This window comes from Oncorhynchus mykiss, chromosome 9 (assembly GCF_013265735.2).
Source record: "Oncorhynchus mykiss isolate Arlee chromosome 9, USDA_OmykA_1.1, whole genome shotgun sequence".
In the NCBI taxonomy this organism is placed as follows: domain Eukaryota; kingdom Metazoa; phylum Chordata; class Actinopteri; order Salmoniformes; family Salmonidae; genus Oncorhynchus; species Oncorhynchus mykiss.
Genome location: NC_048573.1, coordinates 2,433,012 through 2,453,794, shown reverse-complemented (window position 1 = coordinate 2,453,794; position 20,783 = coordinate 2,433,012).

Here is a 20,783-nt window from a genome sequence, read left to right as displayed (position 1 = left end):
AAACAGGTCTCTCCAGGATCACAGTTCCAGCTGTACATACTATATAAACAGGTCTCTCCAGGATCACAGCTCCAGCTGTATATAATATATAAACATCATATATAAACAGGTCTCTCCAGGATCACAGCTCCAGCTGTATATAATATATAAACATCATATATAAACAGGTCTCTCCAGGATCACAGCTCCAGCTGTATATAATATATAAACAGGTCTCTCCAGGATCACAGCTCCAGCTGTATATAATATATAAACATCATATATAAACAGGTCTCTCCAGGATCACAGCTCCAGCTGTATATAATATATAAACATCATTTATAAACAGGTCTCTCCAGGATCACAGCTCCAGCTGTATATAATACATAAACAGGTCTCTCCAGGATCACAGCTCCAGCTGTATATAATATATAAACATCATTTATAAACAGGTCTCTCCAGGATCACAGCTCCAGCTGTATATAATATATAAACAGGTCTCTCCAGGATCACAGCTCCAGCTGTATATAATATATAAACAAGGCTCTCCGGGATCACAGCTCCAGCTGTATATAATATATAAACATCATATATAAACAGGTCTCTCCAGGATCACAGCTCCAGCTGTATATAATATATAAACATCATATATAAACAGGTCTCTCCAGGATCACAGCTCCAGCTGTATATAATATATAAACATCATATATAAACATAACATCAGCTATCTGAAACCAGATGAACCACTTAACACTATAATGTTAGTAGATGGTGTTTGTGGACATACCAGGTACTGTGATGTTTACAGCATTGCTGTGTTCTCCAGACCCAGACTCACACCAGTACTCTCCACTGTGTGATGGTATTAGTGACACGATGCATGAAGACCCTTGTGGTTTTCCCCATTTTATTCCACATTCTGAACGCTCCCCAGAGACTGTGTATCTCTTCAGTCTCCATCCAGCAGAGTTCCCCTGAACCTCACAGCTCAGAGAGACAGACTCTAATTAAAAAAACTGAGATCTGTCCGGACTGACACTCAGAGAGGCTGGAAGAGAGAGAGAGAGAGAAGAGAGAGAAGAGAGAGAGTAGGAACCAGAGAGTATGGGATATAGAGTAGGGGTTAGAGAGTAGGGGCTAGAGAGTAGGGGCTAGAGAGTAGGGGCTAGAGAGTAGGGTCTAGAGAGTAGGGGCTTGATAGTAGGGGGTAGAGAGGATAGTCTAGAGAGTAGGGGTTAGAGAGTAGGGGCTAGAGAGGTGGGGCTAGAGAGTAGGGGCTAGAGAGTAGGGGCTAGAGAGTAGGGTCTAGAGAGTAGGGGATAGAGAATAGGGGATAGAGAGTAGGGGATAGAGAGTAGTGGCTAGAGAGTAGGGGCTGGAGAGTAGGGGCTAGAGAGTAGGGGATAGAGAGCATGGGCTGGAGAGTAGGGGATAGAGAGTAGGGGCTAGAGAGTAGGGGTTAGAGAGTAGGGGCTAGAGAGTAGGGGATAGAGAGTAGGGGTTAGAGAGTAGTGGCTAGAGAGTAGGGGCTAGAGAGTAGGGGATAGAGAGTAGGGGTTAGAGAGTAGTGGCTAGAGAGTAGGGGCTAGAGAGTAGGGGCTAGAGAGTAGGGGCTAGAGAGTAGGGGATAGAGAGTAGGGGATAGAGAGTAGGGGCTAGAGAGTAGGGGCTAGAGAGTAGGGGATAGAGAGTAAGGGATAGAGAGTAGGGGCTAGAGAGTAGGGGCTAGATAGTAGGGGCTAGAGAGTAGGGGCTGGAGAGTAGGGGCTAGAGAGTAGGGGATAGAGAGCATGGGCTGGAGAGTAGGGGATAGAGAGTAGGGGATAGAGAGTAGGGGCTAGAGAGTAGGGGCTAGAGAGAAGGGGATAGAGAGTAGGGGATAGAGAGTAGGGGCTAGAGAGTAGGGGCTAGAGAGTAGGGGATAGAGAGTAGGGGCTGGAGAGTAGGGGCTAGAGAGTAGGGGCTAGAGAGTAGGGGCTAGAGAGTAGGGGCTGGAGAGTAGGGGCTAGAGAGTAGGGGCTAGAGAGTAGGGGCTAGAGAGTAGGGGCTAGAGAGTAGGTTGTTTAACTCATGTAAGGGAATTATGGAATTCTCATATAGAACTGTGAGTCACAATGCTGTATGTTGTTACATTGTAGCTCCACCTGCTGGAACAATAGTGACATTTGATCAAATGTGATCTATTAACTGATACATGTATTATTCTGATTGGAATGTGTTTTAATATAATGTGTGTTGTATTATTCATTCAGCAGCTGTCCTTTAACATCAGTCATATACTGGTCATATACTGTATAGCCTTATGGTTGATACATTGTAAATGCCTTCACTTTTCTTGTCTATACAGATCAACTGAGAGGTGTTGTGGTTCAGGCATTATTGTTACAGTATAATTACTTAATAATTACTGTTACACATAAAATACAATTGTATTTGTCACATGTGCCGAATACAACAGGTGTATGTAGGTAGACCTTACTGTGAAATGCATATATAAAACCATATATTGAAAAAATACATAAAAAACTAATAAGTAATAAAAGTAACAAATAATTCAACAGTAAAATAACAGTAGTGGCTATTAACAGGGGGTACTGGTACAGAGTCAATGTGCGGGGGCACCGGTCAGAGTTGAGGTAATTGAAGTAATATGTACATGTAGGTAGAGTTATTGACGTGACTATGAATAGATAATAACAGAGAGTAGCAGCGGTGTAAAAGAGGGGGGGGGGTGTTAATGCAAATAGTCTGGGTAACCATTTGATTAAATGTTCAGGAGTCTTATGGCTTGGGGGTAGAAGCTGTTTAGCCTCTTGGACCTAGACTTGGCGCTCCGTAACCACTTGCCATGCGATAGCAGAGAGAACAGTTTATGTCTAGGGTGGCTGACGTCTTTGACAATTCTTAGGGCCTTCCTTTGACACCACCTGGTATAGAGGTCCTGGATGGCAGGAAGCTTGGCCCCAGTGATGTACTGGGCTGTACGCACTACCCTCTGTAGTGCCTTGGGGTCAGAGGCAGAGCAGTTGCCATACCAGGCAGGGACACAACCAGTCGATGGTGCAGCTGTAGAACCTTTTGAGGATCTGAGGACCCATGTCAAATCTTTTCAGTCTCCTGAGGGAGAATAGGTTTTGTCGTGACCTCTTCACGGCTGTCTTGGTGTGCTTGGACCATGTTAGTTTGTTGGTGATGTGGACACCAAGGAACTTGAAGCTCCCAATCTGCTCCACTACAGCCCCTTCGATGAGAATGGGGGCGTATTCGGTCCTCCTTTTCTTGTAGCCCGCAATCATCTCCTTTGTCTTGATCACGTTGAGGGAGAGGTTGTTGTCCCGATACCACATGGCCAGGACTCTGACCTCCTCCCTATAGGATGTCTCGTCGTTTCGGTGATCAGGCCACTGTTGTGTCATCGGCAAACTTAATGTTGTTGTTGAAGTCGTGCCTGGCCATGCGGTCATGAGTGAACAGGGAGTACAGGAGGGGACTGAGCACACACCCCTGAGGGGCCCCTGTGTTGAGGATCAGAGTGGCAGGTGTGTTGTTACCTACCCTTACCACCTGTGGGCGGCCATTCAAGAAGTCCAGGATCCATTTGCAGAGGGAGGTGTTTAGTGTTTAGTCCCTGTCTTAGCTTATTGCTGAGCTTTGAGGGCACTATGGTGTTGAACGCTGAGTTGTTGTTAATAAATAGCATTCTCACATAGGTGTTCCTTTTGTCCAGGTGGGAAAGGGCAGTGTGGAGTGCAATAGAGATTGCATCATCTGTGGGGAAGTTGAAAATGTCAGTGAAGACCAGTTGGTCAGCATGCTCACTTGCCAGTTGGTCAGCATGCTCGGAGTACACTTCCTGGTAATCCGTGGTCCCTGCGGCCTTGTGAATATACTAACATCGGCTGCGGAGAGTGTGATCAAACAGTCATGGAATGATGCTCTCATGCATGTTTCAGTGTTACTTGCCTTGAAGCGAGCATAGAAGTAATTTAGCTCGTCTGGTTGGCTCGTGTCACTGGGCAGCTTGCGGCTGTACTTTCCTTCGTAGTCTGTAATAGTTTGCAAGCCCTGCCACATCCGACGAGTGTCGGAGCCGATTTGATCTAAGTCCAAGTTAGAGTCCTACTCCTTGAAAGCGTCTACTCTACCCTTTAGCTGAGTGCGGATGTTGCATGTAATCCATGGCATCTGGTTGGGGTATGTACGTACAGCCACTGTCGGGATGATGTCATCAATGCACCTATTGATAAAGCCAGTGACTGGTGTGGTGTACTCAATGCAATCGGAAGAATCCCTGAACATATTCCAGTCTGGAACTTAGCATCTGCTTCATAACTTTTTTATTTACCGAGTCGCTAGTGCTTCCTGCTTTAGTTTTTGATTTTAAGCATGAATCAGGAGGATAGAATTACGGTCAGATATGCCAAATGGAGGGCGAGGGAGAGCTTTGCACGCGTCTCTGTGTGTGGAGTAAAGGTGGTCCAGAGTTTTTTCCCCTCTGGTTGCACATTTAACCTTTTTGGGGTAGGGGGCAGCATTTTCACTTTTGGATGAATAGCGTGCCCAGAGTGAACTGCCTCCTACTCTGTCCCAGATGCTAATACATGCATATCATTATTACTATTGGATAGAAACACTCTGAAGTTTCTAAAACTATTATTAGTATTGGATAGAAACAGTTTCTAAAACTGTTTGAATGATGTCTGTGAGTATAACAGAACACATATGGCAGGCGAAAACCTGAGAAAAATCCAACCCGGAAGTGGGACATCTGAGGTTTGTAGTTTTTCAAAGCTTGGCCTACTGAATACACATTGAGATATAGATGAGGTTGCACTTCCAAGGGCTTCCACTAGATGTCAACCGTCTTTAGAAACTGGTTTGAGGATTCTGCTATAAAGCAGGGGCTTATGAGACCTCTTTGAGTCAGTGGTCTGGCAGAGAGCCTCGGTCTCATGACGCGTGCTCCCGACAGAGTTACCTCTCGTTCCAGTTTCTGAAGACATAGGAACTCTCCGGGTTGGAACATTATTCTTTTATGTTAAAGCAAGCCGCTTCAGGCTGAGCAGCATATACCATATGTCAGTTAAGTCCAGGGTTTTAACTCTCCATAAGTCAGTTAAGTCCAGGGTTTTAACTCTCCATATGTCAGTTAAGTCCAGGGGTTTTAACGCTACATATGTCAGTTAAGTCCAGGGTTTTAACTCCATGGTTGGAGTTACCACTGCCGTGGTTCAGCCACGACACACCCTGCATTTCTGCCGCACAGTAGCTGTCTGTGGTCCTGAAATAAAACACACTATTAGAAAAGGCTCACAGGTTAACATACACGGTTCTACATTTTACGCCTTTACCAATGTAGTGAAGCTACAAATTGGAACAAATTAATGCAAATCTGAGACTCAAAGGTCCCTTGTTTCCTTCTGTCTTTATACTGGAATAATGCTAGTTGAATGGATAAAGGTACTGGATAATTTCTCTCCAAATGCCACCCTGTTCCTGTGCTGGTGATTCTCAACAGCCTTGGCTTCTCAAATGACTGCCTCGCCTGGTTCACTAACTACTTCTCAGACAGAGTTCAGTGTATTAAATCGGAGGGCCTGTTCTCTGGACATCTGGCAGTCTCTATGGGGGTGCCACAGGGTTCAATAATCGGGCCAACTCTCTTCTCTGTGTACATCAATGATGTCGCTCTTGCTGCTGGTGATTCTCTGATCCATCTCTACGCAGACGACACCATTCTGTACACCTCTGGCCCTTCTTTGGACACTAACATGCAGACGAGCTTCAATGCCATACAACTCTCCTTCCGTGGCCTCCAACTGCTCTTAAATGCAAGTAAACCTAAATGCATGCTACAAATGGCGCTACAAAGTATTAACTTAAGGGGGCTGAAAAATTTTGCACGCCCAATTTTTCAGTTTTTGATTTGTTAAAAAAGTTTGAAATATCCAATAAATGTCGTTCCACTTCATGATTGTGTCCCACTTGTTGTTGATTCTTCACAAAAAAATACAGTTTTATATCTTTATGCTTTATGTTTGAAGCCTGAAATGTGGCAAAAGGTCGCAAAGTTCAAGGGGGCCGAATACTTTCGCAAGGCACTGTATATCTCAGAATCAGAACCACTCAAGGACACCACACGAGAAGAAGTAGTGAAGAACGAGTGGTACGAATGGGCTAAGTATACAGCAAAAATAAACATAGGATGGACAATGGTATTTTGTGTAGCAAATCACTTTTGTCTGATCTTTTGATAGTACCTGAACTTGCATCATTTGAAGAATGTGTTAAATGTAAAATGTTCAATGTATTCAGAGAAAATACTACATTCCTTTGTGTAACATATAATGCAGTTTGGCATTGGTAACACTAAAAGCAGAAGTGAATTCAAAAAATATATGTTGGGAGAACATGAATGTGCAACATAAGAACTGAATTGAATGATCCTCAGAATGATGGGTTTACTATTGTAAAAATAAAAGAAAAGGGGGAATAAATGAATGTTTCTACAGCTCTATGTTATTGTTTGGAGATGTTTGGTCTAGTTGGGTTTTGTAAGTGTTTTATGTTTCAAATTGGATCTTTTACTCCTATCTATGTTTATGTATTGGAGCTGTTTGGTCCAGGTGATTTGTAAGCTTTATTTTTGATAATGTCTTTGTCAACTGTTGGTGTTGGCCTCCACCCTATATGTCCTTTTAGTGGAGGGATTTGTGGGAGCAAAAGGTACATATAGGGACAAAGATAATACTGTAGAGCAATGGTGTACATTAGACCACAAGAGGAAGAGGACACACTTAGAGTGCATTTGCCATTCTGGTAAAAACAGGAAACCAAGAAATAACAGACGTAATGGCCAAAGCCATAAAATGCATAAATGTTTAGGGTAAAATGCATTGTCTATTGTATAGGACAGGAAACCAAAGCAAGGCCATGAGAGCATAGGACAGCTGGACATACCAAGGTCAGAGAGACACACAAAGGAGGGGGTCAGCAAAATGACCAACTGATGGACTATAGACATAGGGCATATATTTTTAGGACATGAAGAGAAGAGACACATAGTCTACTAGTCCTAATAAGGACAGACATACCAAAGAACACACCAAGCTGAACATAAGGGGCCCATAAGATAAGATGGGCATGTATTATTTTTGGGACATGAAGAGGTCCTGTCACCATTATAACTTGACTGAAAGCAGATATGGGCGTTATTGGGCGTGAACAAGCAGGATGCACAGATTGGGATATAATGGTGGCAGATGGACTGAGGGAAGTAACTTCATTTGAATGTGGGATGGACTCATATGTTGTATGTGTATAAATACAGAGCCAGTGCTCTGGAAAAGGGTGTGTTCCGCGGACCATCTAGGCTTCTGATATGTTTGTATTAAAAGCCTATATTGACTTCACAAGTTCTTGTAAGTGTTATATTTTGAAACAATCCCCCATGACAACATTTAAACAGTATAACATGATGCTCTGGTCTGGTGGCTGACATTTAAACAGTATAACATGATGCTCTGCTCTGATGGCTGACATTTAAACAGTATAACATGATGCTCTGGTCTGGTGGCTGACATTTAAACAGTATAGCACGATTCTCAAAAGACCCAAAGTCACCAAATGTGTCACGATCGTCGTAAGGACGACACATTCACCTATCCGGACCCGTTTTACTGCCAACGCGGAGCCCCACCGGGCCTTCACAACTGGACTACCGACGTTATCTGCCCGAAGGAGTTATCTGGCTGGCTCCTCCGTCGCGACGTTACCTGAACGCCCATCTGCGGTCTTATCGGCTGCTATCTGAATAGACCTATTGGACAATTAATTTTTTTTATTTAAAAAAAAATTATAATTCTTCTTGGGCCTCTATAACTATATCTATTGTTTTTTTTTGCGAATTGGATTGATCTCCTCTACCACACGGAACCCCACTAATCCTACTAATGGAAACGCACGAGGTGGCTAAAAACAGACCTCCATCCTATGCTAGCTTGCTACTGATGGCCCGGCTAGCTGTCTGAAACGCCGTGACCCCAACCAACTTCCTGATTAAAATAAAGGTGAAATAAATAAATAAATAAAGCATAAATAAAAGGAGGGGACCAAAGAGCAGGGTGGTGTGAATACATACTTTTAATAAAGGCTGATAAACTTGAAGAACACTTAAACAAAAAACAACAAAACAAACGTGACGCTATGACAACGAGAGCAGACACAGGCAACTACACATAGACAATAACCAACAAAATACCCAAAGAAGATGGTTGCCTAAATACAGGTGTTTATCGTTGTCTCTGATTGGGACATATTTAGGCAGCCATGTTCTTTGGGTATTTTGTGGGTGATTGTTCCTGTTTAGTGGTCACGTTAGGGAACTGTATCATCTTCGTTCCTTTTTGTCGGTTTGTTGTTTTGTTCAGTGGGTCTTCCTGTGGCGATATTTCCCATTAAATATGGATTATTATTCACGCTGCATCTTGGTCCTCTTTCACCCGAAGACAGTCGTTACAAATGGAACTTCCTTACAACTGACAGCATTAAAAATAGAGGCTGTATGTTGGGCTAAACAAGTAAACTAAGTTCTAAACACTTAAAACACCAGTCAAACACCTGGTTGAATCAGTCAGAATAGTGGGCTATATGTTGGTGCGTATCTAACTACACATTAAACACTGAGACCTGTTGGGGTGTATAACTGTTCCTGTGGTGTTGGAGGTCTTCACTGTAGTAGACTGGATCAGCTCCTCTGTCCCTCACTCATCTCTCTCTCCTCTCTCTTTACCTAGTGACCCTGTTCATTAGAACGTCATGGTGGATGGAAAAAGATGCTCTCTTCAGCAGTGGTGAATAACCACAACCCTGTCAGTCCATCTCTTTACTTCTCCTTTCTCTTATCTTCTCTCTCCCTCCTCCCCTTTTCACACCAACACACTTATCTTTAGACGCTGCAGCCTTGACCGCCATCAACAGCTTCAGCAACAGAGAGGTGTGAAGTTTCCACAACCGAGTTAATTTATCATGACAACATACAGACACCACTGACTGGAACCAGCTGACAGTATCAGTTGTAAAGGCTTCATTACTACTAACAGAAGGAAAGTTGTAGTGTTATGTCCATGATGAATGATGTAAAGGCTTCATTACTACTAACAGAAGGAAAGTTGTAGTGTTATGTCCATGATGAATGATGTAAAGACTTCATTACTACTAACAGAAGGAACGTTGTAGTGTTTTGTCCATGATGAATGATGTAAAGACTTCATTACTACTAACAGAAGGAAAGTTGTAGTGTTTTGTCCATGATGAATGTCGTAAAGGCTTCAATGTGTTTTATATTGATCTGCTCTGTTATATTCTGTTTGTTAATGTGAAATTGTAAATTGTATTTTTCTATAATGTCATTGTGCGTGTTTAGCTTGAGCAACACCATTGTATGGTTGCTAACTTGTCAAATAAAGCTTTCTAAAATGTGTTAGAAAATGTGTCAGTTTGTCACTGTTTTAATTTAGTTCCTTGTTGCAAACAGGTTGCACGTTTTGGAATATTTTATTCTGTACAAGTTTCCTTCTTTTCAACTCTGTCACTACAATGTTGTTGATCCATCCTCAGTTTTCTCCTATCACTGCCATTCCATCTGGGTACTACTCCTCCATCTGGGTACTACTCCTCCATCTTGGTACTCCTCCTCCATCTTGGAGGATAGTGTTTTCCGGCGCCGACAGAGATGGCCGCCTCGCTTAGCGCTACTAGGAAACTATGCAGTGTTTTTTTTTTTTTTACGTGTTATGTCTTACATTGGTACCCCAAGTAATCTTAGGGTTCAATGCATGCAGTCGGGAAGAACTACTGAATATAGGAGCAACGTCACCATCACTACAACCAGGAATATTACTTTCGCGAAGCGGATCCTGTGTTCTGCCTTTCACCCAGGACAACGGAATGGATCCCACCAAAAACAACGACGTCGTAAAAGAGGGAAGCGTAGCGGTCTTCTGGTCAAGCTTCGGAGACGGGCACATCGCGCTCCACTCCCTAGCATACTACTCGCCAATGTCCAGTCTCTTGACAACAAGGTTGATGAAATCCGAGCAAGGGTAGCATTCCAGAGGGACATCAGAGACTGTAACGTTCTTTGCTTCATGGAAACATGGCTCACTCGAGAGACGCTATCGGAGTCGGTGCAGCCAGCTGGTTTCTTCACGTATCGCGCCGACAGAAACAAACATCTTTCTGGTAAGAAGAGGGGCGGGGGCGTATGCCTTATAATTAATGAGACGTGGTGTGATCACAACAACATACAGGGACTCAAGTCCTTCTGTTCACCTGACTTAGAATTCCTCACAATCAAATGTCGTCCGCATTATCTACCAAGGGAATTATCTTTGATTATAATCACAGCCGTATATATTCCCCCCCAAGCAGACACATCGATGGCCCTGAACAAACTTTATTTGACTCTTTGCAAACTGGAAACCACATATCCTGAGGCTGCATTCATTGTAGCTGGGGATTTTAACAAGGCTAATCTGAAAACAACTCCCTAAATTGTATCAGCATATCGTTCGCGCAACCAGGGCTGGAAAAACCTTGGATCATTGCTATTCTAACTTCTGCGACGCATATAAGGCCCTCCCTCGCCCTCCTTTCGGAAAAGCTGACCACGACTCCATTTTGTTGATCCCTCATGTTCCGCATTGCGTCCAACAACAACATTGACGAAAACGCTGATTCGGTGAGCGAGTTCATTAGAAAGTGCATTGATGATGTCGTTCCCATAGCTACGATTAAAACAGTCCCAAACCAGAAACCGTGGATTGATGGCAGCATTCGCGTGAAACTGAAAAGCGAGAACCACTGCTTTTAACCAGGGAAAGGTGACCGGAAACATGACCGAATACAAATAGTGTAGCTATTCCCTCTGCAAGAAAATCAAACAAGCTAAGCGTCAGTATAGAGACAAAGTAGAGTCACAATTCAATGGCTCAGACACAAGAGGTATGTGGCAGGGTCTACAGTCAATCACGGATTACAAAAAAGAAAACCAGCCCCATCACTGACCAGGATGTCTTGCTCCCAGACAGACTAAATAACTTTTTTTGCCCGCTTTGAGAACAATACAGTGCCACTGACACGACCCGCAACCAAAACCTTCGGACTCTCCTTCACTGCAGTCAACGTGAGGAAAACATTTAAACGTGTTAACCCTCGCAAGGCTGCAGGCCCAGAAGGCTTCCCCAGCCGCGTCCTTAGAGCATGCGCAGACCAGCTGGCCGGTGTGTTTACGGACATATTCAATCAATCCGTATCCCAGTCTGCTGTTCCCACATGCTTGAAGAGGGCCGCCATTGTCCCTGTTCCCAAGAAAGCTAAGGTAACTGAGCTAAACGACTACCGCCCCGTAGCACTCGCTTCCGTCATCATGAAGTGCTTTGAGAGACTAGTCAAGGACCATATCACCTCCACCTGACCTGACTGCACAACGCATCACCGGTGACAAACTACCTGCCCTCCAGGACACCTACACCACCCAATGTCACAGGAAGGCCATAAAGATCATCAAGGACAACAACCACCTGAGACACTGCCTGTTCACCCCGCTATCATCCAGAAGGCGAGGTCAGTACAGGTGCATCAAAACAGGGACCGAGAGACTGAAAAACAGCTTATATCTCAAGGAAATCAGACTGTTAAACAGCCACCACTAACATTGAGTGGCTGCTGCCAACACACTGACTCAACTCCAGCCACTTTAATAATGGGAATTGATGGAAATGTATGTAAAATATATCACTAGCCACTTTAAACAATTCCTACCTAATATAATGTTTACATGTCCTACATTACTCATCTCATATGTATATACTGTCCTCGATACCATCGGATAGGTAGGATATACAGTGGGGCAAAAAAGTATTTAGTCAGCCATCAATTGTGCAAGTTCTCCCACTTAAAAAGATGAGAGAGGCCTGTAATTTTCATCATAGGTACACTTCAACTATGACAGACTAAATTAGAAGAAAAAAATCCAGAAAATCACATTGTAGGATTTTTTATGAATTTATTTGCAAATTATGGTCATTACAGTATATACTGTACCCTATATCTACTGCATCTTTATGTAATACATGTATCACTAGCCACTTTAAACTATGCCACTTTGTTTACATACCCTACATTACTCATCTCATATGCATATACTGTACTCGATACCATCTACTGTATCTTGCCTATGCTGCTCTGTACCATCACTCATCCATATATCTTTATGTACATATTCTTTATCCCCTTACACTGTGTATAAGACAGTAGTTTTGGAATTGTTAGTTAGATTACTTGTTGGTTATTGCTGCATTGTCGGAACTAGAAGCACAAGCATTTCGCTACACTCGCATTAACATCTGCTAACCATGTGTATGTGACAAATACAATTTGATTTGATTTGATTTGATTTAAAAAAAAGCTTACAAATCACCTGGACCAAACATCTCCAAACAATAACATAGATCTAGTCTGTAAAAAATAAAACACTTAAACACTCATTATAGTGTGAAGAAGCAATGAGCATGTAGTATGCCCACACATCCAGAAACTATCAGCTATTCCTTAATCCTGATTCTTTAACATTTCAAGATATAATGTTACCTGAGTTATATTACCACATTTACCTTTGTGTTTCACAATCATTACTTTATCAAATTTACTAATTTCTGCAGGTTCTAACACCCAAATAGTTTATTCAATTAACTATAGTGTTTCCCACATCCATCCCATTATCTCCATAACACATTCTTCAAATTATGCAAGTTCAGGTACTATCAAAAGATCAGACAAAGGTGATTTGCTACACAAAATACAATTGTCCATCCTATGTTTGTTTGCTGTATACTTAGCCCATTCGCACTGCTCGTTCTTCACTAATTCTTCTCGTGTGGTGTTCTTGAGTGGTTCTGATTCTAAGATATATGTCGCTTTTACAATGTTTTTGTTTTGAGGTAGATCATTAGAATTTGTCAAAAAAGTTCCAAATGTCAGTGAAGAACCCTCCTGGTTCTGATGCTTCAGGTCTCTTTGTTGGTACAGTGGACTGCTTGGTAAGGGCAGTTGATGTTATCTTAGTGGTAGCTACTGTGGTCTTCACAGCAGCTGCCACCATTGTTGTTGTCGTTGTTCTAGTTGTCACAGGTTCTTCCTGTTCAGGTGCAGGGGTGGGATCAATCTTAATGACTGTGGTGCTACTCCCTCCGGTCACTGTTGTTCTTGTTATTTCAACTATATGTTCCTCACCTTCCACTGGTTCAATCTTGTTCATGATGAGCACCCACTCGTCTTCTTCTTTGATTAATGTCAGGTCACATCCTTTTGGGTCCCAAACGACTTCTCCCTTTGTTTGGTGATGTGTCCTTCCACAGAGCGCAATCTCCGGTAAGGGTTTGATCCTTATGATTGAGATAGACTTCTGTTCTCCTGCTCCTGTTATGAGTTGAGGTGGAACAGAGATTCTAACCCTGTCATTCCTTTTAGATTGTTCGGCTGGTTCCTGTCTTCTCTTCCTGTTTCCACCCTACATCTTGATTGTGCGTGAGTCTGTTGTTTCTATACTAGCGTTCACCGTTACTTCTGTTATGTCAATGTCATTGTTTTACTGTGGTTCTAACTTCAATTGTCTGTTAAGGAGACCATTCAAGAGCTGAAAAGTCAATTGTGGTGAAATCGCCATTTTCTTCAGCTTGCGGGACTTCCCCTCCTCTTTGTGGGGTCTCTCCTTCTGTTCCTTGTGAGGCCTCTCCTCCTCTTTCTTCCCCCGAGGCTCCCTCCTCAGGCCGGACTGGGCTTCCATCTGGAAGGGTGTCAATTTTAGGGAAGAGATGTTCCCATTCTGTCCCTCTGTGGAGGGCTTCCTTCAATGAGGTCTGCCACAACAGGTATGTCATCAGAGTATCAGGCATGTTACTCCCTCCCATCCTTGGACTCTCTGGCCCCACAGGAGTGACTTCTGATGTTCGCAGGTTCTCTCTCCAGTGTTGTCTCTCCTTCGTCTTCTTCTGGGTGCATTAGGCGATGCACCTGTCGTATTTTGGCTTTCACTTGGTCTGCTGTCCTCTTGGCTCATCACTGGTGTCTCGATTGCTTTCGCTGTTCCTGCTCTCCCCGGGCTCCCTCCTGGTGAATCAGCATCTTCTGTGTCCTCATCTCTATATGGTTGTGTCCTTCATTCTGTTGGGACTCGGGTGCAGTGATTCAGATGGTACCACATCTTGCTTCCTTTCACTTGGACGGCTGTGTTTGTTGCTGCGGCCACCTCGTAGGGTCCTTCTCTCCTCGGTTGATCCCACTTCCTCTGGAACACTCCAACGTAGACTAGATCTCCTGGTATCACTGGGAGAGGTCCTTCTGGTCCCCTTGGATCATCGGACGTGGAACCTCTCGTCCTGGTTCAGGTTTCTGCATTCTTTCTGTGAGGCATTCAGACTTAGAGACTTAAGACCTCTGTTCTATGATTACACCATACATCCTCATCACACAACAAACTGACATTGTAGCTGAAGCTGGCGAACGCTTCTCCTTTTGGTTTCCTAAACATAAGACTTGGAAAGCAAAAGACAAAACATAACAGTATTGACAATGTTATGTGTTATGCATGAATATATTCATGAAAACTGAAATCTGAGACCATGACAATTCCCACTCTCTCTTCACCTGACTCTATGACTCCAGGATACTTTTCTGCTGGACTCCACAAAAATAAAAGCCCTAAAAAGCTTCCTCATGCTTCCACCCAGTCTTCCCCTTTCGGCCCCAGGTTCAGAGAGGTGTTCCCAAATCTTGTCATTTTTTACTTAGTTTCCCATCTGCTCTATTTCAACTGATAACCTTAATCAACATTATCTCTTCTCAAAATAACCTTAATCAACATTATCTCTTCTTGAAATAATTCAACACTGTATATGCTTTCACATCAAACCTTCAACATGTTGTTTAGAGTTCAATTACCCTAACATCTATCCTTATTCACATGATGCATTAACAAATATAACAAGTAGCCCCTAAACTCAACCCAGTATGTCTACAGTGGAATCTAGTCTTTCTCTCGCTCTCTCTCTCTCTCTCTCTCTCTCCACGTCCTCTGTCATGGTGTTTTTAAGCTCACCCATTATTCAGCTGGATCTTACTTCTTGTGAGACTTATGCACCCACCAAAGAAAGACATGACAATATTTACCACTGCAGATGCTGTAAGAAGTATACCCCCAGCCTGGTGTATCTTGGTGTACAGTCAGTCTCCAGAATTCAGCCCATCCATCTGGCCTCTTATGTGTTGCTTTTTCCTAAGGACATACACGCTAACACATGGGTTATTTCCTGACAACAGACTTTCTTCTTATAGCAAGATAACTAAATCTTAATTTTTAAATAACAGCCCTATGTAAACATTCTGTCTCAAATACCTGGCCTCCTGCCACAAAAATGTTCATAATGATATTTTACATTATGGTCCCTACAGCAACTGCTGTAAGAATAACATGTAATCAGTTAAGTGTCTTCCAGTTGGAAGAATATCCAATCCTAACAAAACTAAGTCACAAGTTTCTTAAACTTTTGCTCTAGTGTTCAAAATGCCACCACTTATTACTTTTACCACAATCTAGTTATGTGTAATGTTCTATTTACTTTAGAATTGTCTCTATATTTTATATCCCTATATTTTTACAGGGCCAACTGTCCTTCCTTTTCTGTGAGTTATCTCGTCTATTAATATACATCGTTTCCAGAAATAACACCCCTCCGCTACCATAACCTTCATGTATGAGCCCCCAATGTAGTTACAGTTTTTCTAACCCATAACACGTAAGTCACTACTCCTAATTTCCTTCCATAGTTTGATACATACTTAAACATTATCAAATCATTTTTAGTCAATTTATATCAGTCCCTCCTCAGGAACAATATGCAATTATTTTCCTCAAAACAAAAATAAATTGACCAAACAAGAAAAAATAGAAAAATTAATTATAATAACTGCATATTTGCAATAAACTACCACTATTTGTAATGTTATTAAACCTGGAAAATGTCCATCCGTTTCGTTCTATGCCCATGTTATGTTGGGCAATCCCGTATCCGGGAGCGTAATCATGGCCTCAAGCTCATTACCATAACGCAACGTTAACTATTCATGAAAATCGCAAATGAAATAATGAAATAAATATATTAATAAATATATTGGCTCACAAGCTTAGCCTTTTGTTAACAACACTATCATCTCAGATATGCTTTTCAACCATAGCTACACAAGCATTTGTGTAAGAGTATTGATAGCTAGCATGGCATTAAGCCTAGCATTCAGCAGGCAACATTTTCACAAAAACAAGAAAAGCATTCAAATAAAATCATTACCTTTGAAAAACTTTGGATGTTTTCAATGTGGAAAATTATCTTAGAGCCAACAGAGACAGTCTTAGTTAGTAGTAAATTATCTTAGAGCCAACACAGACAACCTTAGTTAAAGTGGTAAATTACCTTAGAGCCAACACAGATGCCAAACAGCTCTCTGTCCTTGTACTCTTAAATGTAAGTTTTGAATTCGACACTGTTGACCATGATGTCCTTGTTTTGACTGTCGGCCTCATGACCTCAAACAAAGTTAGAGCACTGATTATGCTTTTGGGTCCCAAGATGCACCATTTTGTTTCTCTCCGTCACACACGTTCAAACATTAGGATGATCATATATATAAGGACATAATTATATCACAGACCAAACTATCGAAAAATGACATGAAAAGCGTACATTTGTAAATCCCAAACTCTAAAAGTATTTACAAGTGATTTGTGAGATTGTGGTTACAATAAAGAATGTAAACAAGATGCTCTGTCTTTATAATAGTGATGGACAGCTGGAGGCATTTAGAAAAGTTGTTCACAAGAGTACTGTAGTACTGTAGTACTGTAGCAGGTGTAGTACTGTAGCAGGTGTAGAATGGTAGCAGGTGTAGTACTGTAGCAGGTGTAGAACGGTAGCAGGTGTAGTACTGTAGTACTGTAGTACTGTAGCAGGTGTAGTACAGTTGCAGGTGTAGTACTGTGGTACTGTAGCGGGTGTAGTACTGTAGTACTGTAGCATGTGTAGTACAGTTGCAGGTGTAGTACTGTAGTACAGTAGTACTGTAGCAGGTGTAGTACTGTAGTACTGTAGCAGGTGTAGTACTGTAGTAGGTGTAGAACTGTAGTACTGTAGCAGGCGTAGTACTGTAGTACTGTAGCAGGTGTAGTACTGTAGTAGGTGTAGTACTGTAGCAGGTGTAGTACTGTAGTAATGTAGCAGGTTGCATATATGTTGCAGGTGTAGAACTGTAGCAGGTGTAGTACTGTAGTTCTGTAGTACTGTAACAGGTGTATTAATGTAGTACTGTAGCAGGTGTAGTACTGTAGTACTGATGTACTGAAGCCGGTGTAGTACTGTAGCAGGTGCAGTACTGTAGTACTGTAGTACTGTAGCAGGTGTAATACTGTAGTACTGATATACTGTAGCAGGTGTAGTACTGTATCACTGTAGTGGATGTAGAACTGTAGTACTGTAGCAGGTGTAGTACTGTAGCAGTTGTAGTACTGTAGTACCGATGTACTGTAGCGGGTGTAGTACTGTAGCAGGTGTAGTACTGTAGTACTGTAGTACTGTAGCAGGTGTAATACTGTAGTACTGATATACTGTAGCAGGTGTAGTACTGTAGTACTGTAGTACTGTAGCAGGTGTAATACTGTAGTACTGATGTACTGTAGCAGGTGTAGTACTGTAGTACTGTAGACAGTGTAGTACTGTAGTACTGTAGAACTGTAATAGGTGTAGTACAGTAGTTCTGTAGTACTGTAGCAAGTGTAGTACTGTAGTACAGTAGCAGGTGTAGTACCATAGCAGGTGTAGTACTGTAGTACTGTAGCAGGTGTAGTATCATAGCAGGTGCAGTACTGTACTACTGTAGCAGGTGTAGTACTGTAATACTGTAGCAGGTGTAGTACCATAGCAGGTGTAGTACTATAGTACTGTAGTACTGTAGCGGGTGTAGAACTGTACTACTGTAGCAGTTGTAGTGTTGTAGTACTGTGCCAGGTGTAGTGCTGTAGTACTGTAGAACTGTAGTAGGTGTAGTGCTGTAGTACCTTAGTACTGTAGCAGGTGTAGTGCCATAGCAGGTGTAGTATTGCGTACTGTAGCAGGTGGTGAACTGTAGTACTGTAGCAGGAGTAGTACTGTAGTACTGTAGCTGGTGTTTAACGGTAGTACTGTAGTACTGTAGCAGGTGTAGCAGGTGTAGTACTGTAGTACTGTAGCAGGTGTAGTACTGTAGTAGGTGTAGAACTGTAGTACTGTAGCAGGCGTAGTACTGTAGTACTGTAGCAGGTGTAGTACTGTAGTAGGTGTAGTACTGTAGCAGGTGTAGTACTGTAGTAATGTAGCAGGTTGCATATATGTTGCAGGTGTAGAACTGTAGCAGGTGTAGTACTGTAGTTCTGTAGTACTGTAACAGGTGTATTAATGTAGTACTGTAGCAGGTGTAGTACTGTAGTACTGATGTACTGAAGCCGGTGTAGTACTGTAGCAGGTGCAGTACTGTAGTACTGTAGTACTGTAGCAGGTGTAATACTGTAGTACTGATATACTGTAGCAGGTGTAGTACTGTATCACTGTAGTGGATGTAGAACTGTAGTACTGTAGCAGGTGTAGTACTGTAGCAGTTGTAGTACTGTAGTACCGATGTACTGTAGCGGGTGTAGTACTGTAGCAGGTGTAGTACTGTAGTACTGTAGTACTGTAGCAGGTGTAATACTGTAGTACTGATATACTGTAGCAGGTGTAGTACTGTAGTACTGTAGTACTGTAGCAGGTGTAATACTGTAGTACTGATGTACTGTAGCAGGTGTAGTACTGTAGTACTGTAGACAGTGTAGTACTGTAGTACTGTAGAACTGTAATAGGTGTAGTACAGTAGTTCTGTAGTACTGTAGCAAGTGTAGTACTGTAGTACAGTAGCAGGTGTAGTACCATAGCAGGTGTAGTACTGTAGTACTGTAGCAGGTGTAGTATCATAGCAGGTGCAGTACTGTACTACTGTAGCAGGTGTAGTACTGTAATACTGTAGCAGGTGTAGTACCATAGCAGGTGTAGTACTATAGTACTGTAGTACTGTAGCGGGTGTAGAACTGTACTACTGTAGCAGTTGTAGTGTTGTAGTACTGTGCCAGGTGTAGTGCTGTAGTACTGTAGAACTGTAGTAGGTGTAGTGCTGTAGTACCTTAGTACTGTAGCAGGTGTAGTGCCATAGCAGGTGTAGTATTGCGTACTGTAGCAGGTGGTGAACTGTAGTACTGTAGCAGGAGTAGTACTGTAGTACTGTAGCTGGTGTTTAACGGTAGTACTGTAGTACTGTAGCAGGTGTAGCAGGTGTAGTACTGTTCCAGGTGTATTACCTTATAATTGTAGCAGGTGCAGTACTGTAGCAGGTGTAGTATTGTAGTGTAGTACTGTAGTAGGTGTAGTACTGTAGTGTAGCAGGTGTAGTACTGTAGTACTGTTTTACTGTAACAGGTGTAGAACTGTAGTACTGTAGCATGTGGAGTACTGTAATGTAGCTGGTGTAGTACTGTAGTACTGTAGTTTTATTAGGACGGTAGTACTCTAGTACTGTATCATGTGTAGTTGTCAATCCCTGGTCGTAATATGTTGTGTTTGTCTTCATTTATTTGGTCAGGCCAGGGTGTGACATGGGTTTATTGTGGTGTGTTTTGTCTTGGGGTTTTGTGGGGTGTTGGGTGTGTGGCTTAGTGGGGTTATCTAGCAAAGTCTATGGCTGTCTGGAGTGGTTCTCAATCAGAGGCAGGTGTGTATCGTTGTCTCTGATTGGGAACCATATTTAGGCAGCCATATTCTTTGAGTGTTTTGTGGGTGATTGTTCCTGTCTTTGTGTTTGCACCAGATAGGGCTGTTTCGGTTTTCACATTTCATTATTTTGTAGTTTCTTCATGTATAGTTTTTTCCTTCATTAAAATATCATGAATCATCATCACGCTGCATTTTGGTCCGACTCTCCTTCTCCACAAGAAAGCCGTTACTGTAGTACTGTCACAGGTGTAGTACCATAGCAGGTCTAGTACTGTAGAATTGTAGTACTGTAGCATGTGTAGTACTGTAGCTGGTGTAGTAGTGTAGCAGGTGTAGTACTGTAGTACTGTAGTACTGTAGCAGGCGTAGTACTGTAGTGGGTGTAATACTGTAGTTGGAGTAGGACTGTAGTAATCTAGTACTATAGCAGGTGTAATACTGTAGTACTGTCACAGGTGTAGTACTGTAGAAGGTGTATTTCTGTAGTACCGTAGTACTGTATCTGGTGTAGTACTGTAGCAGGTGTAGTGCCCTAGTACTGTAGTATTGTAGTAATGTGCCAGGTGTAGTACTGTAGTACTGTAGCAGGTGTGATACTGTAGTACTGTAGCAGGTGTAGTACCATAGTAGGTGTAGCAGGTGTAGTACTGTAGTACTGTAGCAGGCGTAGAGCTGTAGTACTGTGGAACTGTGGCAGGTGTAGTACTGTAGCAGGTGTAGTACTGTAATACTGTAGCAGGTGTTGTGCCATAGCAGGTGTAGCAGGTGTAGTACTGTAGCAGGTGTAGTACTGTAGTACTGTAGCAGGTGTAGTACTGTAGCAGGTGTCATACTGTAGTACTGTAGCAGGTGTAGTACTGTAGCAGGTGTAGTGATGTAGTACTGTAGCAAGTGTGGTACTGTAATACTGTAGCAGGTGTA